At 33.4% G+C, this 27048-nt stretch overlaps 1 protein-coding gene and 1 long non-coding RNA gene across 11 annotated transcripts in view; one reads left to right on the top strand and one right to left on the bottom strand.

Moving 5' to 3' along the window:
* Positions 1 to 27048, top strand: part of CACNA2D1 (calcium voltage-gated channel auxiliary subunit alpha2delta 1) — a 503964-nt gene that overhangs the window by 335982 nt on the left and 140934 nt on the right. The window lies entirely within an intron of this gene.
* Positions 14632 to 27035, bottom strand: LOC309666320. The gene is made up of 2 exons (XR_014267048.1): positions 19257 to 27035; positions 14632 to 19196 (listed from the first exon to the last, which is right to left on the bottom strand). It is a non-coding gene; the product is annotated as an uncharacterized lncRNA (long non-coding RNA).

The raw sequence follows: 27048 nt of genomic DNA, 5'->3' as shown, positions 1-27048 counted from the left end.
TGTCATTTGTCATTAGAAGTTTATGTTGATATTTATTTGTAGAATTATTATAGTTATAAAAGAATATGCTAAGAGAAAATAATAAGGAACCCCAACTTGCATAACTTTCAGGTACTAGATACTTTTGGCCTTACACTTAAGCTTGTTATGTAAGTAAGGCAATTTATAATTTCTATTTTAGAAATTAAAAATGAACATACTTCTATCACAAAGGTACATTGATTTTGCGGAAAGAAGACAGGAAAATTTTCAGGAGTTGTATTAATATCCTTGGAGGTCTCATATGCCTTAACAAAAATACTTGCTTTTTATAAATTGAATTGTCTATAATACTGTATTGTAATTTATCATTTTTTTTAATTGAGGTATAGCTAATATACAATATTATATACAGTATATTGTACAGTATAGTGATTCACAATTTTTAAAGGTTATACTCCATTTATAGTTATTATAAAATATTGCCTATGTTCCCTGTGCTGTATAATATATCCTTGTAGCTTATTTATTTTATAAATAGTGGTTTGTATCCCTTAATCCCCTACCCCTATCTTTCCTCTCTCAATGTTCGTTTGTTTTATTATAGAAAATATAGCTACTGTACCTCAAATGATGTTAGTATAGAAATTATAGAGGAAAAAGCTGCTTGGCCTTTGCTGATTGATTATGTGATAATCCTTCATAAGCAATTAATCTATTCCAAGACATGGCCGCTATTGAATTAGAGAGTGCTAATAGTTTACATTTACTGTTTTAAAGAACAGTTTATAATGGGAATATAGCACTGAACAAATAGATAAAAACCCCTGTACTCATGGAGCTTACATTCTGATGGAAATAGGGCATAACATAAACAAATAAACAATTAAAATAATGGGATATATTGTAGCATAATAAATGTTTGAGGTAAAAATAAAATAGGGAAGGGTTGTAGGTAGTTCCTAGGTTAGGAGTTGGGGAGTTGATATTCAAAATATATGCATAAGGAAGGCTTTGTGGATAAGACAGCATTGTGGCAAAAGTCTATAGTTGGTGAGCATGAGAGTCATGAAATCATTGAGTAAGAAGGTTGCAGGCAGAGGTAACCGAAAGTACCAAGAACCTGAGCCCGGAGCATAGTGGGTGCATAAAGAGCAGGAAGGCCGTGTGGGCAGAGCTGAGGGAGCAGCTGAGGGCAGCAGCAGGGGCCTCCTTTTGTACAGCCTTGTGGGTAATTACAGTTGATTTTTACTTTGAGATTGTCTAAGTCAATTTTGGCTGCTGTAACAAAATACCATAGACAGGGTGGCTTAAAAAACAGATATTTAATTTTACAGTTCTGGACCCTGGGAAGTCCAAGATTAAGGTGTTGGGAAGATTTGACTCCTGGTGAGGTCTCGCTTCCTGTTTTGCAGATGGCTGCCATCTTGCTATGTACTCACATGACCTCTTCTTTGTACACATGCAGAGAGAGTGAAATCTGATATTTTTCCCTCTTTTTATAGGGCTAGCAATCTGATTATGAAGGCAGGACACTAATTCCACTACTGAGGTGCTACCCTCATGACCTCATCTGTGCCTAATTACCTTCCAAAGTCCCCATTTCCTAATACCATCACATTGGGGGTTAGGGGTTCAAAATATGAATTTTGTGAAAACTCAAACATTAAGTCCATAACAGAGATGGAAGGGGACTTTGTTTTTTTGAAGGAGAATTACATAATCTGCCTTACTTTCATTAAGAAGTGGATACTGGATACTTTGTTGAGAACAGACAAAAAAGGCAAGAACACGGAGGAGGGATGATGGGGCCTTGGATCAAGGTTGTAGCCCAGGGAAGTATTCCTATTAAAATGTGTATATTTTTGAGGTCTAGATTCTTCCTTTAATTTTATATAATGAAGACATTCTGTTCAGTTAACTTAATTATCTGAAAGTACCATGACATAAAATTTAATCCTCAAACTTTATAAAAGCACTTTTAATTGACAGCTAATGAGCTAAGATAAAATTACTGAGATCTTTAAAAAGTAGTGAATCAATTCAAACTACAGTTCAGTAGAATATCAAAAGGGTCTCTATGTCTTTCTCTACAACTTTTAAATTTTCTTTTCAAGTTAAAGGAATTTCATGCAAGTTAGTTTCCTTCCGATCATTCAGTGATACAAGGAACAGGGGGTAGTAAACATAGAGGAAAACAGAGGGAAAATATGCAGAGAAATTTCTTCATTTTTCCTGTTTACATAAATCCTTACACATTGGTGCAAATTGTTGAGCTCCTTTTTTGGGTGTGCCTGGCATATTTCCTGTGATAGACTTCTGGTGTGGTACTTACATCTCAGTATGTACATTGTAGTGTTTTAGCTGTTGTTTTTTATATAAAACAAATAATCTTGAGTTAATGCCATGCTCTGTTTCTTTGAAGTAAAAATATTAATTGAGTTGTTCCACTTACCAGAATCTTGGTTGAAATAGCATGTTTTCCTGCTGAACATCTTGCGATTTTTAAAATTGCTTTTGACATAAATGCAACATTAAAATGCTTTTTTCTCACTATAAAGGAAACACATGATGATTTTATGAAATACAGACTAGTGTGAAGGAAAAAAATCTTGATACTATACCTGTGTGTATGTTCATTCAATATATTAATAGCAAGTATATAGCAAACTAAACAAATATACAAATACTGAAACACTACAAAGTTTATACCTGAGCTTTTAACTTACCAGGAAGCTTTATCATATATTTAATAACACTTTTGGAGAATAATATTTTAATATTATATGTTCCAAACTAATTTACATTTAGATTGTTACCATTTTGTCATGGTGAATAAATAAATCTCTGCATTTCTCATTATCACCTTAAGATAAAATACAAAAACTGGTATTAAGAGGTCAAAGCTATTGATAAGTTTCCTTGATCTCGTAGGTTAGTACCAATTTAGATCATACCTTCAATGAATTAGTGCCTTTCTAACTCCACCTTTGTCAGCCCCAATATTATAATGTTTTATCGATTGTGTAGATTATTGATAATATGTTGGAATAGTTTACTGCTAATTTTTTTTTGCAGCTTTAATATCATACGTTTCTTTTTTCTGCACTGGGTTCCTATGCTGTGTGAAATAAAATAGTAGGGCACTATGAAAAGTAGCAGCAGTTTGTCTGAGGGATGATAGCAAACTCCTTTAGAAATTACCCTGATTTTCCCACATGCCAGATCTTTCACAACATATATTGTAGAGTTTTCACGTTTACCTCAATAGCCTGAATTTAATGAGTATGTTTAATTGAACTTTGATAAATATGCAAATTTAAAATTTCAAAATAGCAAATGTGTTAAAGTATACTTTAGCAATAAAATCACAAGCTTTAAAAAAATTGTCATGGCTGTTGAAAATGAGAGAAAACTATTAAAAGTAAGAAGTATAACTCCAGATAAAATGGAGATTAAAATCATAAAAGGGCATTTTGTACAATTTTACAATAAAGGTTATAATGTGTAAGAAGAGTGGATGGTTTATTATAAAATATAAATAATCAAATCAACTCAATGTTAGGTCAGTAATCATAGAATAAATTGGAAACATATTTATATTTCTGGCCAAAGAAAGTACCTCATGCTGAGTCATTTCTATAAAATTTTCAAATAAATACTTTCAAGTTTTAAAAATTTTACAAGAACACATAAAAATATGAAAAGTTAATTAACTCATATTACTTCTTTTATAAGAAAGATATAACACAAAAGAGGGAATAAAAAGAAAACCATAGGCCAATTTCACTTTACAAATAATGTTGAAAAATTAAAAAGAAAACATTTGCCAAGTGAAGCATCAATGAAAGAATAATGCCTGATAACAAAATAACTGACTTAATAATTGAGTAGTTTAGATGTCTAATAATGCTTTTATATTCTATATCAATTGATGCAAATTAAGCATTCACCTATTTTTTTCCAGTTTTATTGAGATATAATTGACATACAGCACTGTATAATTTTAAGGTGTACAATATAATTTGACTTTTACATACACCATGAAATGATTGCCACAATAGATTTAGTGAACATCCATCATCTAATATAGATTTAGTATTAAAGAAATAGAAAAAAAAATTTACACTCATTTTTTTAATTAAAATCTTATCAAAATACTGCTACCAACAATAAAAACTGCTCTGATGATTAAGGATGCTGAGAAATCCCACTACTTCTAACTTGTTATTTTTTTCAGAATAGTTGTTGTCTTTGCTGTTATTTATTACAAATATGAATTTGGCTTAAGATACAATAATATAAAATGTTTTTAGCATTAGTGCATTCTGAAGTTTTGTGTTAATTTTTTTTAACCAGATAATCTACCAAAAAAAGTTTTTGCAATTCTGGATGATGCAACTATAGAGTTGTGTGTTTAATGACTAAAAAGTGAATGACTTTAAAATGTTATCATGGTTATGATATTAACAAAGTAGCTTTTCTTTCTTCTTTTAAGATGCTATTTAAATGATAAAGCCTTGATTCTAAATCATGGAACCAGAAATCTGATGAGTGATAAAAAAAAGGACACTTTTAAGAAATACAATGAATTCTGTAACAAAATGGTCATCCTTTGTGTGTGTGTGTGTGTGTGTTTTTAAAGGATTAGCTTAACTAATTAGCATCACTCCTCATTAGGAGCAGAGCAATGAAATAGTACGAACATCATGAAAAGACATCGAGGACAGTCCTGAGGTACAAATTATAAATTTTTAGGATAGGGTAATTTGATTATGTTTAATAAGTATGAGACAAAGAGAAGCTAGTTCCACTTCTGAGGGAAAGTTTGCATCTCCTTTCGTTGCTCTTGTCTGATGGTGTTTCTCTAATACATTCATGTCATAGATCACAATACAGTATTTATTTTCTGATAGGAAAATGTTGACCACAAGTAAACCCAAATGCCGAAGATACGGTATTCTTCTGATCTTACAGGTACTAGTCCTTTAATTCATTCAGAATGATAGAATAACAGACCAAATAGTAACAACAGTTTTATGGGTTTTGTAAATTGCTATGGACTGAATTGTGTCCCACCTGGATTCTCATGTTGGAGCCTTAACCCTCAGTGTGACTTGATTGTATTTGGATAGGGCCTTTAGGAGGCAATTAAGGTTAAATGAGGTCATTAGGATGGGGCCCTGATCTGGTAGGATTGGTGGTTTTATAAGAAGAGGTACACATACACACAGAGAAAAGGCCATATGAGGAGACAGCAGGAAGGCAGCTGTCTGCAAACTGGAAAGAGTGCTCTCACCAGGAACCAAATTGTTGTTCACCTTGATCTTGGACTTCTCGGCCTCTAGAACTATGAGAAAATACCTAGTCTGTAGTATTTTTGTTATGGCAACCTGAGCTGGCTAAGACACAAATTTGTTTCCAGAGAAAACTTGCTATAGGCTTAAACTCAGGTTTAAAAGAATAAATATAAAATGAGCTGTGAAAAAGTTAAGTTGGATATTTCATGCTTTATACTGAAATGTATGGTTTAGAAATATCTGGCTGCTTAAATTTGGATTTGCAAGACCCTTTTTTGCATTTTAATTTAGAATCTTAATTTCTGTACTTCCCTTCACAGTGGTTGTGCTGTGGAAATCAGTTAATGCTCACCAACTCAATAGATAAATAGACTTGAATTGGAGAGACATTTAATTTGCAATTTTAGGCATATATAGCAATAATAATTAGATTGATTGTTTTCTTGGAGCATTCCCTAAGTTATAGTTCCCTAAATTCGTGGGTGCATAGGCTCTGCAGATGTAGAGCCTGAAATTTATAGTTACTGAAGCATGGTTTTGTTTGTTATTTTTTAAGAGAGGACAGAAGAATATTGTAACAACCTGACTGATTGTCCAGTCATTTGATCATGGTGTCCTGTGTCCTAGATGGTGCCAGAGTCACACTGACAAGTTTTTTGTTACTAGTCTGTGCAGATAACATTGTCCTGTGTACATTACAAAGTGATTATACTTTAGAATACTCTTCCGTGGTTGAATCTGTGAAGCATCCCAGTCCCTTATTTGAAATTTGAGAGATATCTTAGACCACAGTTATATTTAAGATTATAAAAACCCCTAGATCTCATTGAAAATAAAGTTGTAAATTAGCTCTTGAGATCGCTTCTACTGCAAGATCGACTCAGCTCTTGTATATAGACATCTATCATGGTGGTTGTATCTGTCTTCTGTATCAACTACCATGTTATTGACAACTGTTCATTCGAACATGCCATGTTTTCTCAATTCTGGTATAGGCAATAAAATTATGTCAGGATTCTTAAGTGGGGTAATGGTTTGCTGGCCAAATAAACTTGGGAAATGTATTTTATAGCTCCATTTTTGGAGATTCATAGATACATTAATTAATCTTTAAAAGCTCAGAGAAATTATGCTAGGAATAAATAAAATTTAAGTTGTTTTACTGATAATTGTTCATATTTCTCTATGTAACATTAACATACTACAAACATGTATTTCATTTAATTCACATGATAACTTTATCCAGAAATTTTTATATTATTGACAAGTGGGCACAATACTTTTGATAAAATTTACAACTCATTTTGTTGTCTCTGTGAATCACCTTGTCCAAGTGTGACATGCAGTTTGTTGTAAAGATCTAAGTTTATTTTGTTAGACTCAAAATTTTTCAGTGAATGACTGGATAAAGATGACTTTCTTGGTGACAAATAATAAAATGGCCTTGGTCCCTTTTAGACATAAAAACAGTCTATAAAAAAAAGTCTCAATTCCAAATTTGAGTTAGTATTAACCCCTGTCCCCCCCACCCCCCTGCACCCTAGATTAGGGCTAATGGAGGCCTATGGTGGAAAAGAGGCAAAAGGAACGGGGTACTTCCTAGCTGTGTGTATTTTGCCCCCACCAGGTAGAAGTGCTAAGGGCAAGGGAGGGCAGAGAATGGTTGGTATCTGGCTGGGTGACTTTGGCAGGGCTAAGTAGATGTAATTATATTGTAAATAATTTAAACTAACTTTTTCTCTTGGGGAGAGATTTTATTTAGAAAGTTCTTACTGGGCTATCCTCTTCTGTAGTTCCTTTGACCCAGCAGACACACACCTCTATACTATGTGAAGACTTTCTGCTACTTGTTTCCATGGCCTTGGGTGACATTTTGGATTTGTCTTCTCAGAACTACCTAAGGTACTATAGGAGAATAGTGCATCCTTCATGCTACGTGCCAGCCTTAGCAGATGCTACCAAATCGGCCAAAATTTGGGCATAAAATGTTGCATCATTCTTAATGTTTTATAGTATGTCTTGTACTATATTTCATTGCAAAGTTTATCCCATATTGTTGCGTATTTGGCCAAATATATAAGAAAGAGCCACTGGAAAGTCTTTTGTTCTTAGGAGCCTCATGAAGAATATTCGGTGAGTCCAGAGGACTTAGAAAAGTTTTTTAAGAATCTCTGTCAACATATACGGTTACTCTTGATATTGCATCGGTGTTTCTTATCTAAGATTAATGCCCATATGTAGGTCACCTAGGTCCCAGCCCTCTGTCTAGTGTATATATAACTCACTAAGGAAAATCACGGATCTTTCCGTAACTTCTCAGAGATGAAATATATTTCTCAGTGTTCTTTCTAAGGAGGGGGGCCCTCAGATATTGTATAACATGTTTATTAAACTTCTTTAATTTCTATTCATTTTTCATATTTTATTAGCAGTTGTGAAAAAATATTCTGTCAATTTTTTAAGTCTGTTACCGAACAAGAATATTCAGGGATTTGTTAAAGGTCCAGTTATTGCTATACTTTTAAAAAATTGTTTAGAAGGGGAATACAAATAAAAATTCATCATTTCTTTGTTTTTAAAAAGAAATTAAAAAGGGAACATAGAGGGAAGACATCAAAAAGAATGTGTGCACAATTCAATGCCTCTATAAATTGATAGCTGGAGATCAGAAGTGTACTTGGCTAGCTTTTTATGATGGCTATAACAAGTGACAGGCCATTCAAAGGCTGAAGAAGAGAGATAATGAAATATTAAATTAGAATAGCTTCCAAAACAGACCGACAGTACTGTTTGCAGAAAATTAAAAAGGGATTGACAATTGGAGAGAAAATAGAGGTCTGGAATTTGAGATGAGAATTTTTTAATCATCTGGCATTTTGCTTCATGGATAAGATCTTACTCAGATTTCTCCCTAGAGATAAAGAGGAATTTAAAAGATATTTCTAAAATCCAGTTATTAAAAGAGAATGATTTTAAATGGGCTAGAGATTTCAAAACTATTTTGTCTCAGATACAAAGATCGAACTTTTAAAGTATGGGGCTATGAGTTATGCTTGTATTGAGATGGAATTTAGTCAATATTTTTGTCATTAGAGCAAATCAAGTCATATACAATTTTAACCTAATGAATAATACATGATACTTAAAAAATACTGCAGGCCTTGCTAATTGTTTCAGTCTTACGTAAAAATCGTTTTGTTTTTACTTGTGTCTTGCAAATGATAGCAACTGGAAGCTATGAGGAAGTTCATGAGAGGCGCCCGTGAACGTGGGGCCCTTTATTACCTTACATTCATCCAGACTGGAGCATGACTGAGGAAATGGCCCATTACTATCCTTCCAGGTCTGTGAAGACCAGTTGTTGTTCTTGTACTTTCTTGGTAGTCACTACCCATCATATAAAAAATACATCAACAGTAATTATTACGCACAGAACTTAAGTCCCCAGGAGAATTACACAAATAGTGGAAGACTTTATTTTTGAAAGAAATGATTGTATGGGGATGGTCTCTTTCATACTGAAAATGGCTTCTCTATTTAATCTTCATCTTTAGTAAATCACAGGGCTTCTTTGACCCATAGAAAAACATCCTCATTCCAGAATAATTTAATTCCTTGATCCTCTTCAGTTATCAGCTCTACCCTAAAGCTGGAAAAAAACAAAAGCACCCACAAATAAATAACAAGAAAAACTGGTTTCAATCATTTTTCAATAAATATACCTGACGTTTTCCCATTTCTAGTAAAATTAATGGAAAAAAATCAATTATCCCCTGTATTTTATTTGTCAGTTATTATTTGAAGTTTCTATAGTCTCAGATTTTTAAAAAAATGTCTTTTTAATTTAAAAATGTTTTTTCTTTTTCTTCTAAATGTGAACAAGTTTTATTCAAAAATTTTACATATACATTTTAGTTATGTTTGGTATTTTGACATTACAACTCCTTTTTGTATTCCTATTACCAACTCCTATTACCTTCCTATTACCAATTCCAATTCCTATTACCTTCAATACCAGTGTTCCAGTTCTAGGAAAAAAATTAAATAATTAGCATATTTTTAAATAGAACAAATAAATAATAAAACAGCTAGACTTTTTCATCACACTTAATTCTAAAGGAGTTACAGCTTTTGAAAAATAAAATAACTCATGAAAGGGCCAAAATATTTGTCATCGATTTAAAATATAATTCAAGATAAGGATTTCTAAAAATGTTTGAGGGAAAGGAGCTTCCCACAAGTGTAATTGGTGTAATTGAATGGTAACCGTCTATAATTTAAAAGATCATACAAGTGTTACATGTATAATCATTTTGATGCAGAATGCTTTTTATTTATTTTGGTTTCAGTAAAGTCAGTGATCGTATTTGTTTATTTGTATTTCACTTCCATCACATCTTGTTTTTTTAACCCAAGTCCTGTTGTTAAAATCTTCTCATAGGTGTCCAGATTTATTCAATTTATTGTCTAATATTTGTTATTTTCGAAAGGATCCTGTGGGTTGTTTTTGTACATTATTGAAAGACTTTCCAAAGTAGAAAAAGTCAGGAAGAAGTTATACAGTATATGGAGTACATTGGATAGCCTTTGAGAATGGTACCAAAAATAAAAAATTAAGGGCTAAGAATTAAAATTTAAAATTATAGAAGGAAAGTTGGTGATATGTCAGTGAATTTTTTTTTTTTTTTTAATATTTTTGGCTGAGTTGGGTCTTCATTGCTGCACGCGGGCTTTCTCTAGCTGTGGCGAGCAGGGGCTACTCTTTGTTGCAGTACTCAGGCTTCTCATTGCGGTGGCTTCTCTTGTTACAGAGCACGGGCTCTAGGTGCACGGGCTTCAGTAGTTGTGGTGCGCGGGCTCAGTAGTTGTGATGCATGGGCTTAGTCACTCTGCGGCATGTGAGATCTTCCCGGATCAGGGCTCGAACCTGTGTTCCCTGCACTGGCAGGCGGATTCTTAACCACTGAGCCACCAGGGAACCTCTGTCAGTGAATATTTAGATAAACAGACCTTTAGCAAAATATGACAAAGTTGCCATTTGTATGACTAATACATATCATACTTGCCTCAAAGGACTATTATGAAAATTTTAAAAACATATAAAATCATTAGACTACTCCTAGATTAATGTTAAACTAAAATCTATTTTGTATATCAGCAGGTTTTATTTTCCTAAGAAAATGTATTATTTTTGTATAAATTATTTTTCTCTAAGTCTAATGACAATATTGTCATTTACTGAAGTTCTTAATATGGAATTGCATACATATATACATCTTCTTTTCATTCATCAAGTTAAGAAAAATAAATGTTTTAATAAATATTAATGAATTATAGAATTAAATTTATTTTAATCCAAATTAAGTAAGTTAGAAATATTTGATAGATTAGTTTCTTTACATAGCTCTTTGATCAGGGTCATTATGGTATCATAGTAAGTAGCTTGGGAACATGATTTTTTTTTGCTAGTTTTGAGATACATTTTAATATTTTAATGAATAGATTGTGAATCTGAAAATTTGAATATGAAAGCATATTTACTTTAAAGATCATTAAGTTACTAATTTACAGTCTCCTTTTGTGTAATAAATTAATATATTTTAGAGTTCATAAGGTTTCAATCTTTCAAGTTCAGTTAAGTTTACTACACATACAATAATAAAAACAAAACATTCTTTTGCTACCATAAAGCCGATTCTTATGAATGAGTAGAATTTACTATACATATCTGGGATTAAGTATGTTGTACTCATAGGGCATTTAGTATATTGTTCCTATCTCTCTCAGAAAGGATGGGCTGAGGTTAGACGTGATCTCTATTTTTATGTATTCTAAAAAAGTCTGAAAATATGTATACAAAGGCCTAAATTATGACGATCTAATTGTGTAACTAGCATTAATTTATACAGCAAATATAAGAAAATCAGAATATAAAAATAAAGACAAGGCTGTTGAGTAATTGGAACTCGTGTATTTTAGTGTATTATAGTATTGTAGCAGACTATATATAGTAAAAATTATATATAGTAAACATTAAGAATTAGGTACAAAGACTAGTTATTAGGGCTCTATGTCACATAGTAGCATAATCATAATATTCTTTCTACCTTTCAAGAATTTCAATATGTGGCCAACCTTTTCTCTGCTCTTGATCAAAACCAGCCTTCTGCTCCATTCAGAACAGTCTTCTCCATGGAACCTTGTTCTACAGATCATTCCAAAGCATTCCGATTGTCTGTCTTTTATTAGGTTGTTCCTCTTGTGTTCTTCTACATAAATTATTATTAAAAGAGAAGCCATTACTGTCTAGTTTAATGTTTTTCTTTTCTAATGAAATTGAAAACCATCATTCTACCAATACACCTTCCTCAGTGTGGTGTGCTATATGACAAGGATTAGTACAGACTGCATTGCTCAACTGTATCTGAATCTCTCTTTTAGACACGTAGGAGAATTACACATCTTTTCCCACCTGCAACAGGGTAGGGTGACATGGCTAGTGCTATCCAATGGGTTATGGTGGAAGTGATATTTGTGACTTTCAAGCTGGTGGATTTAAAATTGCCAGAATTAGACTCTCTGGAACTCTCTTCCTGCCCTAAGATCAGATGGGCAGAACCACATAGAAGGAACCTCCATCAGTCTACAGCCCTGGGTTGAATGAGCACATACTACAGACACTACCCCCTCTTCCACACTTGGATTCCATCATTGATAAGCTATGGGTTTGAAGGATGAGTGAGAAAAAGATACAGGCAAACAAACTACTTTGATGTTTAACACACTGAAATCAAATGCATGTGCATATATATAATATGCATATACATACACACACACACACACACACACCCTTACTCACAGAACAAATAATATTCTAATAGTTCTACCTAACTATTCTTCCTAAAATACCGCTATTCATCTACTTATCTTTACATCCTCATTCTATTTATAAAATGACTAATATGGCTTTCTCTGTTTCTCAGGATTTTTTCCCAAAATATTTAAAACTGAAAATTTCAATCTAAAAGTTTTGTCTCCAAAATGAAAGACTTAATATTTGCCAAGTCATAAAGCCTTTATCAAACAGATTTATCTAGAGCTACAAAATAAATGTCACTTCCATTCGCTTATTCTCAATCTTTCATTCTTTTTCTCTTTCTCTCTAATCCAGATTTTAAAAATATGCCAGCTTAGGGAAAACAAAAACTCACTGCTTACTCTCCTAGGAGGTTGGATGTTAGATTGATTTTAGACTCTGACACTTTAAAATCTACATTTTTGCTCATTTCCAAGTCAGCAAAGTATTATAAAAATTCATAAATCTTACATGTTGAAATGATATTGTCTCCAATTTATCAGTTTGTTTTATAAAACTCAAAAGTAAACCATTATCCACAATATTTAATGTTAACTACCCTCCCACTGATACAACTGTACTGCTTATAATTTATGAGAAAATAAAATTGACTAGGCTAGAGTACATACTCAAATGAGGAGATTTGAATTTAACCTGCGTTAGTAAGCTATAAAGTATATACATATATGTATATACTGTATATCGTCAATAAAATATAACATTTTTATATTACAGGGGACCGTATATTATAATACCATTACTATAATTATGGCATGGCTATACTCACCTTAATTTAAATATTTTCCATTAATTCTTATAATGAAGCATAAAATTCTTATGAAAATTGAAAAAACTACAGGCTTGCAGTCAAATAGGAATATTATACACCTTGTTGATTTTCAATTTAACAATAAAGGTACCTTATTTAGAAGTTTTATTTTGGAACTTTTAGATTTTCATTTGTCTTAGGAGTTCAGTCTCTCATTTGGCATTTTACTGGTGCTCGTTTGTTGAATTTCTGGGTAAATAATTTAGAAGTTGTGTGTGGCCCATCATCTGATCTGCCTCCCTTAGATTTTGGCCATACTTAGTTCAGACCTTCTCTAGTAGTAAGGGCATGGGAGAGCTTAACAGTGAAAGTTAAGAATTCTGTTCTGACCAAGACATTCTTAATTTCCAACTTCAAATTCTTTTGGTAACATACAGTGGTACATGTGCATAGTTGTTTTCTCCTTTTTGATTTTCAAAAGTTATGTTAGCGTATAGTTACTACAACTTTAATCTATTTATGTAATGTTATATACTTAAGAATCCCCCGTGTTAGGAGTCTATAAAGGAATATTACATTTACACATTTATTGTGTCTGCATCTACATTTGTGTGTTTGGTATAAATAGTGAGGTCTACATTTCAATGTAAAATAGTGCCAAATAGTTTAATTCTGTTTTACTTCAAAAACTTATCCACAAATCCATGGTCTTGACTATGATTTATACATATCAAAAATCATAATTACAAGTTGTCTACATTTCAAAAATTAAAATTATGAGCTCTTCTTAGAAAATGACAATAAAGCATTTGCGAGAAAAAGTGTAAAAAGGTTAAGGACATGAGTCTTGATCCAAAATTAAAACAGTAATTTGAAAAAAAAACCTTTGTGTGAAGTATTCTGAAAATTCAAATATTTAGAATACCATTTCAAATCCCCATTTAATCCCCATTTTACTTTGTATAAATGTACAAATACATACATTTCATATATGTCTATTAATTAAATATAGAACTCTTTCCAGTAAGCTGTTCATTGAATCAAATTTCAGATAAAAATATGCTTCCATAGTCTATATTTTGATGTTGATAGCATAAATTTCAATTTATTCTGACCTAAGGGAAAAAAGAGAGTTGTTTAGAAATGGGCATAAACAATGTTCATGGGTTTCAGAGAAGTTTTCATTTTAATGAACACGTCTTTATGCTCCAAAAAACTGATAATACCCATGAAAGATTTATTAACTTTAATAAAAGATGCTAAATTCTAGACAAGAAGATGAGATTTTTAAAATGGTTTTTTAAAAAGAAAATTTTCTAGGAAATGATTAGTAAGATAGGTTCCAATAGTGGAAAAGATCACTAGGCATACCTTTGGAAGCAAGGGAATAAATGTGCACCTAGAGGAAATCTCAGAATATTACAAAGAAACATAAAATTCAGTCTTAATCTCATTATATTTGCACTTTCCAAAAGCATAAAAAGTTATTTGTCCTCACTAAAAAATAGTTATGTGAAGTTTTTGCAGTGTCTAGAAGAGCTATTACAACTAAATGCTTTTAAAAGAATTAATTGGATGTTATTGGTTAAATGTAGCATAAGCATGTATCATTTTTTTTAAAAAACATCTTTTTTGGAGTATAATTGCTTTAAAATGGTGTGTTAGTTTCTGCTTTCTAACAAAGTGAGTCAGCTATACATATACATATATCCCCATAACATGTATCATTTTAAATAGAGAATTGAATAATATGATCTGGTGCCCATAGTGATTCACACACACACATACACACACATCCCTACATTCTTGTCTAAGAAGGTATTGCTACCTTGTTTAAGGGTAGGCAATTTTAAAAACGGAAAAAAAAAAAGTACAAAAATAGTTAAACAATAAAATGCACAAGCTTTTGGTTTTAAACAAAAATGTTGCAGATGTCACATTTAGGAATAGGAGATGAAAGGGCAAGAAATGGGGAGATTGATACTTTAGTAGAATAAATATAAAAGAATTTCACTAAGAAAAAAAAAGAAAAGGCTTTACTTCAAATTTATTTGGGAGGCCAGAGAAACACAAATGTAAAAGATTCTGGCTTCTATGCGTTTGGTGCGGAACACAAAGTGACAAGAAAGTAAAGGCTTGTTTCAAAATCGTGAAAAAGATTAATGTCAAAGAAAACACATATTGCAAAGAATGGTAAAATTCATTTCAATAAACCATCCATGTTTATATTAGAGAATGGTAACTATGTGTTTAAAATTAAATTGAGTTTATTACCTCTTAACATTGATGTTTTATGAAATAGAAGACTTAAAGTCTTTATGTTACCTTCTGATATTAAATTTTGTTGAAAGGCCAATTGAAGTTTCGTTTTTAGGAATAAATATCTAGATGTTTCTAAGTAATTAAATCTTGTCACTCTTGTACTTCTGATGAATGAGGGTGGTTGGCATTCGTGCTTTTAGAGCTACTGATGCAGGTTTAAATCATTTCCGAAAGTCAAAGGTGCAAGTGAATTGCAGAAGAGAGCCACACAATGATGGAAAGAAGTGCATGCTCGGCAATTTGAAGTGTCTTTTTAATACATATACGACTCCTGTGGTACAACTTTATGGTCTTATAAGACCATGTAATCGTCGAGCTTCAGTCTTGTGGGGCTCTGTGTAAGTGTAAAGGCACAATAGATTACCTCATCATTCTAACCGAGCGGAAGGGAAATTGCTTATTCTCCAAGTACACAGCAAGCATTAGTTAAAGTGCTCTACGTGCAAGAGTTTCAGGCATTGTACCCCTGGGTACTTGATTTAAGTCAGTAACTCTTTTAAAAAGGCAAAATTCAAAACAATGCATTAGAAGATAATGGGTTTTTATTGGTTCCAGTATCTTTTCATATTATCTCTTCTTGATGGACTGTGAGTCAGGCGTAGAGAAATTGAGTTTGTATTCAGTGCATTTATTTTAATGCAGTTGTGAAAATTTTATTCGAAAGGCACATTTTGCTGTTTTTGTTAAATGAAAACAGTAGGTACGTATTAAAGCATGCTATGCTGATTACTTCCCATCGGAAAAGGTGTTCTTCTTTGTGAGAGTTAGGTCCACATTATTTCCTTTTGGCAGTGTTTCTCAGAGAAGTAAAGCTGCTTCAGTACTTAAGGATCTGTGGAGCTTATTGATGTCAATACCGTGAACATCCTTCAAACAGTTTCGACTGTCACTGAAACAATGACTTCCAAATCCGATTCGTCCATATGGATTCATGGCTAAGCTGCAGATTCATTTCTCTAATTACCTTTTGGATAACCCTTTTCAATGGATTAAATGGCACAGACACCACTCATTATGACACTGATATCTTCAAATATGTCCCTCCTCCAATGTTCATATCTTTGTTAATAGTATCATCCAGGCCCAAGCCAGAAAACCAGGGCTCCTCTTTTCCCCTTCCCACCATCTGTCACTATGGTCTGTAGATTATTTCTCCCCAACATCTTTTTAATCTCCTTCCACTCCCCACGTCCAGCACTGCTTTTTTAGTTCAGACCATTGTCATTCCTCGCCAGCCTGACCGCACTAGTTTTCTATCTTGTCTTCCCCATTCACATCTGGCTTGTTTCCAATCTACTTTCAATATTTTTCCATCCTGGCTTCTGAGTGAAGCCTCAAGAGCAAATATGATTATTTCATATTTTAGCTTATATGGCTTTCTGTAATTCTCAGAATAAAATTATTTTGTGTTTAGTACTGCTGGATCATCACAACAGTGTGTCTCTAATCTTATCTTGGCTGCTTTATTCCATATTCCTCTTTCATTCAACCATTTTGAAGAACATCGAGCTCCTGAAATGCCTTGTGCCTTTTTTTTTTTTTTTTTGCCTCTGTGTTCTGCACAGGGCATTCACTGAATTAGTCATCCAGCTCTCCTATCACTTCTCCACTCTCCTTTAAAACTATCTGTACCACCTCCTCCAGGAAGTCTTTTTTGACCACCACTCCTTCCCCTGACCCTCAGAACATTTACTTAGCTTCTGATAGGCAGTAATGTTGTTAATAAGGTAGGTCTATGATACAAAAGCAAAATTGGATGTAAGATGCTTTGATTTATCTCTCTTTCTCCATTAGATTTAGAGCAAGTTGAGAAGAATGATCACAATTTTTTTTATCGCAATTTATATGAGTTTAACTCCAAGAGCCTAGTCAAGGGTTATTAATGTGCTTTGAATGATTGAATACAGTGCTGGAAATAGACCTTCCCCTCTCTAAAATTCCATCTATTACAGTAAAGAGACCCAAACCACTTTTAATGTCACAGTATTCCTTTTGTGCCATATGTTTCTGTTTGGATATTTTGGTGTGGCAGGAAAACTGTGTGAGATTCTATCCTTGAAATATCACACTAGATCCTACAGCCATTCTGTTGATAAGGAGAGCAGTGGGAGAGGAGGTTGGAAGATGGGGTAGAAGCAATCATAAAAGACCAACTTTTATGGAGACTAACTGAAGACTTTTCATTAGGGAGGGCATTTGCCAAGTAGAATTCTGTGGCAGTAGTGGGAAGAATGGCTGAAAGTGAGCTGAAACTGGAGGGAAGGAGACTATTTAAAGGTTGTTGTGAGAGACCTAAGTGAGTTTGGCCTTGCAGTGAGAGAAGATAGACACAGAGGTAGAACCAACGTGACCTGGTCACTTACAATCTCTTATGATATTTCATCAGATCAAAAGCCTTTAAGCCATTTTTAAAAGCTTGTATGCAGAGTATTTGTTTTGACCAGGTATTGAATCCTTTATAATATTTTAAAGCTATGTCAGAATAACTTGAGCTTCTTCAAACAATTTGAGTGATACGGTTATACTTTTATGGGATATTAAGCTATGAATGAAAATTAAAAATACATGATTTATTAGAATAGAAAAAGAATTATTTCTTTATTAAGGTATTTGTTGAACTGGGCAGTAGCTAGGACTGTTAAATACACATTTAACACGTCAATAACTGTAATAAATACATTAAAACCTGAGCAAATCATGCTCACTGTGTTGTAAGCATCCTGAAAACTGAAGTAGTTGATGTATTTGTTTTTTCTTTTTATATGTAGATGTGTCTCTATCTGTAAAAATAATAAGTTACGAGTGCTCTGCATGCACGTATGCTTATACGCATATGACAATTCTTTATTCATGTGCAAGTAGAGATGTAAGGATACTAACCTCATGTTGTCTTAGATATGGTGTTAGATTTCATCCTTACCTTTATGGAACATGACTCTGTAAGTAACAACCTGTAGTTCAATTTCTTAGATTTATTTTGTGTTTAGTTTCACTCTGAAGCAGTGCATGGTGTTTAAACCAAGCGATTGTTCTTCTTGATTATAGCTATCTGCTATGTACTGTGTTTCAGTGCATCTGATCTTTCCATCTTAAAATCACCAGGCAACTCTTTGTTCTAAAACTAGTTGACACAATCCCTTAAGTACTAAGCAGTGTATGCCTCACTGACCATATCACCCTTGCCCCCAGGAGCCTTGTTATCCTGCAGCCGTATCTCATTAGTCAGCTCCAGTACTTTTTGATCCTTCTTTATGAATTCAGCAGTCCAGATTTGTATGTAGACACTAAATTCCCTATGCAGTTAGGCAGTCTCAGAGCAAAGGCAAGAGATTTCCCATATCTAATTTGGTCTGTAATTCTCGGCCAGAGTTTCCTCTCCGCTTTAACAGAACTGTGTGTGCACCATTCTGTGTGTGTGCGTGCATGTGCCTGTGTTGTGTCTGGTATGTATATTAGGTCATATAATTTAATATCTTCTCCCAGAATTTTAGTGTGTCTATGCTGTATTCAGGGCCACAATCACCAGCGTGGTTTGATTTCAGGAGTGCTGAGAATATTCCATAGTAAAAATTATCTCGACTGAAATTATACAGTACATTAAATGCTATCATTAGAGAAATTTGTTTTTTCATTTTTGCCTTCTCTTGAAACAGTGTATCAATAAATGGTTTGGAAAGGTTAACACGTTATTTTCTTCATGCGATATATAATAAGAAAATTAAGTAGTGTTGTTGGACATTAACTTAGGACCGAGGTAAGAGCAAAGGTTCCTTGAGGAAAGAGAGGCTGCTAGATTTTCATCACTCATCCTAGCATTTTAGCAGCGCAATCAGAATGGCTCCATTAAGATGTTTTTAAAAAAATATTTTAAATGCTGAGTACTAAGAGGTAAATAAGAAAATAATGATAATAATAAGGGCAGGTAGCAATTATTGTGCAGTCACTAAGTGACAAAAGATGTTCTAAGTACCTGTAAGCCTCAGCACAGATCTGTGAGGCATTTATTCTGCAGTCACTAAGTGACAAGTACCTGTAATCCTCAGCACAGATCTGTGAGGCAGACACTATTATTATCCCCATTGTGCAGGTGAGGAAAATTGAGGTTTAGAGAAAATAAAATGCTTTCCCAAGGTCAGATGGATACTTCTGGCACAAAGACACGCGGCCTTTCAGTGGGAGGGCAGTAAGTAAGAATAGTCTTTGCTTATACTACATATATGCATATACTGAATTCTTAAATGCCAATTATTTAAAGGAAAAAGAATCACCAGCATGATAATTAGGCATTTTAAAAAACAAACAAACCTCATTTTGGAGTCCTTTATATTTGGGCTTAATTGCGTATTTATTCTTATATGGCTTCCAACTTCATTTCTATGTTCTCATAGTTTCTGATTTCTTTTTTTTTTATAATAACACTGTTGTAGATGTACTTTATTTTATTTTATTTTAAACTTTATACCATATTTTATTTATTTATTTATTTTTGGCTGTGTTGGGTCTTCGTTTCTGTGCGAGGGCTCTCTCCAATTGCTGCGAGCGGGGGCCACTCTTCATCGTGGTGCGCGGGCCTCTCACTATCGCCTCCTCTCTTGTTGAGGAGCACAGGCGCCAGACGCGCAGGCTCAGTAGTTGTGGCTCACGGGCCCAGTTGTTCCGCGGCATGTGGGATCTTCCCAGACCAGGGCTCGAACCAGTGTCCCCTGCATTGGCAGGTGGATTCTTAACCACTGTGCCGCCAGGGAAGCCCTGATTTCTTTTTTAAACTCATGTATTTTATTTCCTTTTATAAAGTTTAAATTTAAAAAATGTTTAGAGCATTTTTGGCTATTTTTCATTTGTTCAGAATTTAGTAGGCTCTGTGTTTACTGAAGTGTATTGCTCTAATATATAGAAATAGATGTTTAACAATTTTTCTTTTAACAATTTTAATTACAAATAGTCACACTTATGATGAAAATGACATTGTGAAGTAGTATCAGTGGAAAAAATTGTATTGTCTTCCTCAGGTAATTACTGTAAAGTTCAGCCTTATATTTACAAATTATACAGTGTTATACTCTAGTTGCTGTATATAAAAGAAATGTGTTATAGTTCAAGTAAAAGAAAATAACTGACAAAATAATATGCCAAGATGTAAAAAGAAACTGTTTTTCTATATAAGGCATCTAAAAGAAATGTGCATCTTACAATTTTGTAATCCAGCTAAGGAAAGGACTATAATAAAATCACGCTCCCTGATGTCCTTTTATTCATAAGCTTATTTGACATTCATGCTAACCCTATCTAACATCCTTAGCGTGTTTATGTTTATTTTTTTTAGACGAAAGGACAACAGAAGTACAACATTAAATGATTAGTTTTAAGTAGCAGGTTGTGCCAGTGAGAGAGACTCTTGGCCATCAAAGTTACTAATCATTTACTTGTTTATCTGGTTTTGATAATACTAAGAAGAGAAAAACTTAAAATACTTGAAAGATAAACTTTTTATTGTGCCTCCTATTCTTATGACATTTCTTATGCATAAACCTTACACCCCTTCAAGAAAAATCTTACAAGTAATTGTCATTTTATTGAAAGTGACATTAAAAATCCTTCAATTAATAAATATGACATTGGGTCCTAGTGTCTTCTATTCCCCTTGCATTATTCTTATTTTCTGTAATAATAAAGTGGTTTCTCCTGAGCTCCTTTTATGTGCTGGGAAACTAAAGACATAGGGAGTGAGACCAGATATCTCAGTAATACGGGCCTTAGAGAATTGACAAGGACAACGGCCTTTTAATATTTGTACCGAATTAACGGTAGGAATAAGGCTTATCTCCTCATCAGGGCCCACATGTGCCCCGGAGCCTTCTGTTCTCCCGTCCTCAGTGGGAGGTGGATGCTGGTGCCAAAGTCATGATTAGAGAGATTAGATTCGGTCTTCCCATCTCCCTGTACTTTATTAATCTTTCATTTATACTGGGATTAGATGAGATTCCTTTAGCCAAATCCACTGAAAAGATTCGTTCATTTTAATATTTATGCACACTGTCTAGTCCTTAAAGTGGCTTCTTTTTGTCTGTGCGCTTAATTGGATCAGTGGGTTTCTTCTTATTAACATTTTTCTTTTTCAAGATTAAGGTTGATGAATAAAGTTAGTGACATCTGGCTCAGCTCACCAGCTAAATGCAACTCCTTTAATGATTACCTTATATACTATGGGATAAAATGAACATTTGCTATAAAGATAAAATTTAGTTTAGAATGGCATAGTTTTGAATCATTTAAAAAAAAAAAAAGCAAAACTCTAATATTCTATGAATGTCCTAAAGCAGGAGGTGGGGAGGGATGACATTTAATGGCACTAAAAAAGTAGCTTTGAAATCCTTACTTACTTGCTCAGATATGAGAAGCACGTGTTAGAATTTCTGGGACTAAAATGAAAATTTGCTCCACCCAAAGGGTGTCAGAATGTAGCCTGAAATATTGACATAATTTAATATGAAACAATAATATTTTTAAAATGTATCAACTTTTGGTTTGAAGAAGTTTTGTTGTGGCTTTTTGTTGACAGTATTCATTGGGAATATTGCTTTTTACAAAGCAGATTAATTGTCTTGTGTTTATAGCTGTACTTGAGCAAAGTTTCTAAACCTGGGCACTATTGGCATTTGGAACTGGGTGATTCTTTGTTGTGGCGATTGTCCTGGTCATTGTAGGATATTTAGAGCATCTCGGGCCTCTGCCTGCCAGATGCCAGTGGGCTCCCACCAGTCTTGATAATCAAAAATGTCTCTAGACGTTGCTGAATGTCCCCTGGGAAGGAATATCTCTCTCAGTTGAGAAACACTGTGTTACAAAGGCATAGGTGATTTTTACTTTTTTCAGATTTAAAATTCTTCATCAGAGCTACACATATAATGAAAGCTTAGAAATAATAAATAGTTCATGAACAGTAAGAATCTTGGAATCTGACTTATTTGGGTCTCTCTCTACAGCTCTCACTGTATGATTCTTGACAAATTACATGCCCTTTTATTTTTATCATCTAAAAATAAGTTTTGTTTTTGTCATCTAAAAAAAGATAATATGAGTATCTCACTCAAAGTGTCATATTTAGTTAAATGAGATGATGCATAGAAAATGGTTAACGCACCTGCTGGCACACAGTAAGTTCTTAAAAAATTCCTGACTTTATTTGTTATCAGTGGCAATAGTTTAGCTAGTTTTATCTTAATGAAAGGCTATGATAATAGAATGGTATTATTAAATGGAAATAGCATAGTAAACATTTTGGACAATTCTCTTGTTTTAATTATTTAATTGTATCATATTTACTATTAAAAATAATTGTTAGTATCCAGTCCCTTTACATAGCTTTAAGATTTACAGAGCTTATCAAAGACCTGTCAAAGCTACTTTATGCTGTGTAAAATGTATTTTTGATGCAGACTTGTCAACGTTATTTTATAGTTTAAGTAAATCATAAAAAATATGTTTCTCTTCTTTTTTGTAGCATATTTCCACTTCATTTCAAAGCTGTAGCTGACGTTATAAATAACCTTAAGGTTTTTCAAATAGGTATATAGTGCCTTCAATGCATGGTGAGGCCCAGAACCCTGAATAAGTCAACAAAATGTACTCAAACTTAAAAGGGAGCAATAGTGCAACACTTCATGGCTGAAATTTACAGGAGAAAATTGGATTCCGAACTTGTCAGCAATTCTGTATTCATGTCATAAACGAGATACAGATATGTCACATATTTTAGAAGAATTAGCAGCAAATGTAAGGTGCTTCTTTTGTGCTGCTACAAATTAGATTTTTCTTTCTTCCCTTGAGAAGCCAGATTGAACAAAAGAATCCTCCAAAAGAGAGAATTGCTGAACATCAAGGCCCTGTTTCTGAAAACTAAGTAGAAGAATAGAGACGTATGCTTGGTGTTCTGAATCAATTATCAGTGAAATGCTGTTATACCATTCAGAATAGAGGCCCCAAAGTCAAGGTTTGCTTTCCCAGCAGTCACTGCTTTTAATAAGCTTAGGCTTGGATATCTATGAAAGACTTATTTTCACAAACTCTAATTGGCAAAGATAAAAATCTTCATTTCTTAAAAGTTGACAGAAGATGAGGACTAATTTTACTCTAAAAGAAGCCATAAGACACTTAGCCAAGTTCATTAGTAATTGGCAGTAGGTTCAAGGCTAGGTCACGATTGACCAGTTTCTCTTACACAGTGAAAAAAGTAGAAGCCACTCATGAATTTCTGTGTACCCTCATGTACTCCATTCAAGCAAGACATTAGAAGTTTGAATGTGTGAATGTAAAACATTACTATTTTAGGAGGTAGAGAAGGAGGACATGGGTGAGTATAGTATACAGTATATTAAATAATGCAATACATATCCAGTATATAATTGAGAAAATTAAATACAATATAATTTTAAATACTGCCTAACGATTTATGGAAAACCAGTCAGAACTATTACCCATATTCTTGAGTATATCTGTCCAAATAAAAGGTAAAGTTTTATTTGTGGCCAAGAACTATTTCAAGTCCTTTTAAAAATATCACTTATTCTGGAATTATTTTAAGAAATATTATTCGGCTACTAGTTTATACCAGTGTTTCTGCAATTAAATAAAATCCTTCGAATTTTTATTTCTTGCTCTAGACATTTATATAAAGACTGTGCCTTACAGAAAAATAATTGCATTTTAAAAGTTTTAGCGTGGGCAGTATTCTGCATTAGTTTTATTATGCCACCATCTGCAAATGACCCAGTTATTTCATTATTGTTTTTCCTGAGTTATGCTAATGAAGTAGAAATGGGGAAATGTTGGGCACCTTAGTAATCCTGGATTAGGTATTTAATTTTTCGAAGGTTAAGAAGATAAAAATCTGCTTATTATAGGATACCTAAGTAATATATGTTTATTAGTCAAATGTAGTTCATAATGTGGATCCAAAAAGTATAGCCAAATCACCAAGAACGATCTAAAATGGTATTCATACTTGTTTATTTGCTTTGATGTTTTACATGTTTTCTTTTACATTTTTAGCTGCTTTCAATATAATTTAAGAAAAAGAATTTCCTACTGCAGCAATTTATTTTACCTTCTAGTTTTGGTGTTTTACCATGTTTTTATACATAGTATAAATCCCTTGAAGTAGAATTGTTGGATTAAAGACGGTGCATTTTGATAGACAACTACAGCCAAACTCTCCTCTAAAGAGGTGGCACTAATTTTGTACTCGCGTGGCCGATCCTTTGAATTTTGATTTCTTGCTCTGGACATTCCAGTAAAAATTGTGACTATTAGAATAATGATTGCACTCAAGAGTCTCTATAAATACACAATGACAAATGGAAGTATCTGTACCCTCACTCCTTGCTTCACACTGTCATCAAGTTTATAAACCTTGCTCATATGATACATATACAATACCATTTCTTTCATGCTGAGTAAATTATTCAAGTGTCTATTCTGAAAATATTTATGCACCTTGCTCATTTGCATATGAACAAATTTTGAGAAAAACATTTTGCAATGTCTTATCTGAAAAAGAATTTTCAAATATATAAACTACAATTTTAAAATGTATCACCATGATGGTAAGAACATTCCAGAGCTTGACTTGTTCCCCTGAGTACATAAAAGTACAATTTACAACCACTGTATCAGAACCTAATACTTAGTAATTGTTATCAAATAAAATGAGAAAAAAAGTAGCAGCCCTGTAAACAAATAAAACTTTATTAAAAGTAATTAGATATCAGTTGTTGCTTAATGTGAATTAAAGAGCCAAGGAAATTGAAGAGATAGACTTCATTAATCCCCAATCTATTCTAACTATCTGGAACATAAATAAACATGATTATTTTGCTGAGTAGAATATTACTCTAAAATTCATGAATGTTTAAAAAAAGGTAGGATGTCCCTCTTTTTCTGTGATGTTTTGTATAGTACCATAAATATTCATGAATAGTGAGAATCAGTTCAGGTTATCTGTGTGAATATAAATTTTCACATAACTGGCCACTCAGTGTTCACTGGATCATGCTTTTGAATATGAATTCACTAGTATCTCAGATGCACTATGGATCTGACCCAGCTCATGAATATTCACACACACAACTGATCTTTTTGAAGGTAATCACATCCATAAAGATGGAAATATCTTTAGTTTTCAGTAATGAAAAATGCATGAAGATGTTGGTCCCAGAACAATTTCACAGTATACTTGCTTTTCATTTTTTGGTAAATGATAAACTTTAAAATATAAATACATATTCTGTGGCTCTTTCTTAATAGAAGCTCTTTTTTCCTTTTCCCTTTAAAAGATCTTGTGTGTGATCTAACCATGATCACATTTGTTTCGTTTACTTGCTGTGGTCACAGAAAAGAATAGAAAGAGTTAAGCAGTATCTCCAGTCCTTATCCCAAGCTCACGTCCACTATTTAGGCTTGGTCATAGATTCTCAAATGTAGAGTGTCCCAATCTGCTAATCTGCTTGTGGGCATGGTGCATATTTTACATATAAAGACCCCTCCAAAAAAGATGAGATTATCTTATGTCATCTTTTTTGCATAAAGGGAAAATAATATCCTAAGCCAATTAGAATTTTCATATGTTAGGCATAGGATGCTATGATCATGGAGACCCATAATTATAAATTATATATTATTTTAGCCCATGTTATATCCCACATTATCATTGTTTCTCTTTCATTATAATGACTGGCATATGTTTGTGATACCTATCCCAGATCAGTCAGTTGCTACAAGTAGGTATCAAAATCAATGACCTGTCCCTTATTATCACCATGCTCTAGTTATTAGTTGAACTAACCAGAAAAAAAATTATTGTTCATAAAGGTAGTGATAAGGTATCTGCCACCTCTTACTTCTAACACTGATATTGTCAAGCCTCTGAATGAGTTTTTCTTTATCAACATGTACGCATTTTTGCTTGTTACATAAGCACAGTTAATAAAGTATGCTCAGTAACAAACATCTATTTGTTTTGGGTTTTGTTTTTTTTTTTTAAATTCAGGTAACAGACCAAACTATGTTAGTGTATCACAGAGAATCATCAATATTGAGCTCTTCTGAATTCTCCTCTGCTCAAGCCCCTTCATGAATATGCATATACCACCGAAGCCCCTTCGTGAATATGCATGTACCCTTAGCTTAAAACTTCCCCAGTTTTGCTGTTTGGGGAGACAGTGCTTTGGGGAAAATCCCTGGTGTTCTCCTTACTTGCTGCAAGTAATAAATCCTTCCTTCTCCCCCACCCCCCAAAAAAAAAATACTGAGGGCGGTCGTGGTCACACTGTGTCATGAGGTGTCATGAGGTGCCTTGTAAGCACTTCAGAACTGCCTCAGTGCAAGGGATACTCCCAGCAGCAGAGTTCTGATACTGCCTCTTTTATGCATCACCGTTGTTCTCAGCAGAAAGTAATTTGGCCCCCCAGGGGTTATGTGACGATGTCTAGAGACAGTTTTGCTTGTCACACCAGGGTGGGGGGGGGGAGGATGTTACTGGCCTCTAGCGAGTAGAGGCCAGAGATGCTTCTAAACATCTACAAAGCACAGAACAGCTCCCACTACAAAAAATCACCCAGCCCTAAAATGTCGATAGGGCCACCATCATATAAACATGTGTTTGAAGAAATGATTCCATGTCTAAACTTTTGATTACCACCAGATTAGAGCGCTTTTGTAGGTAAAGCAATGAAAATGTGTAACAGTATTTTGCAAGTAAAGTGAAGACAGGTTCAATTATTAATTCCAAATTTGAATTAATTGATTTTTCTTATTTTTTGGGGGTA

Source organism: Balaenoptera physalus (genome assembly GCF_965194825.1).
Source record: "Balaenoptera physalus genome assembly, chromosome: 8".
Lineage (NCBI taxonomy): Eukaryota > Metazoa > Chordata > Mammalia > Artiodactyla > Balaenopteridae > Balaenoptera > Balaenoptera physalus.
The sequence above is the reverse complement of the archived record's forward strand: the minus strand, read 5'-3'. Positions and strand labels throughout refer to the sequence as shown.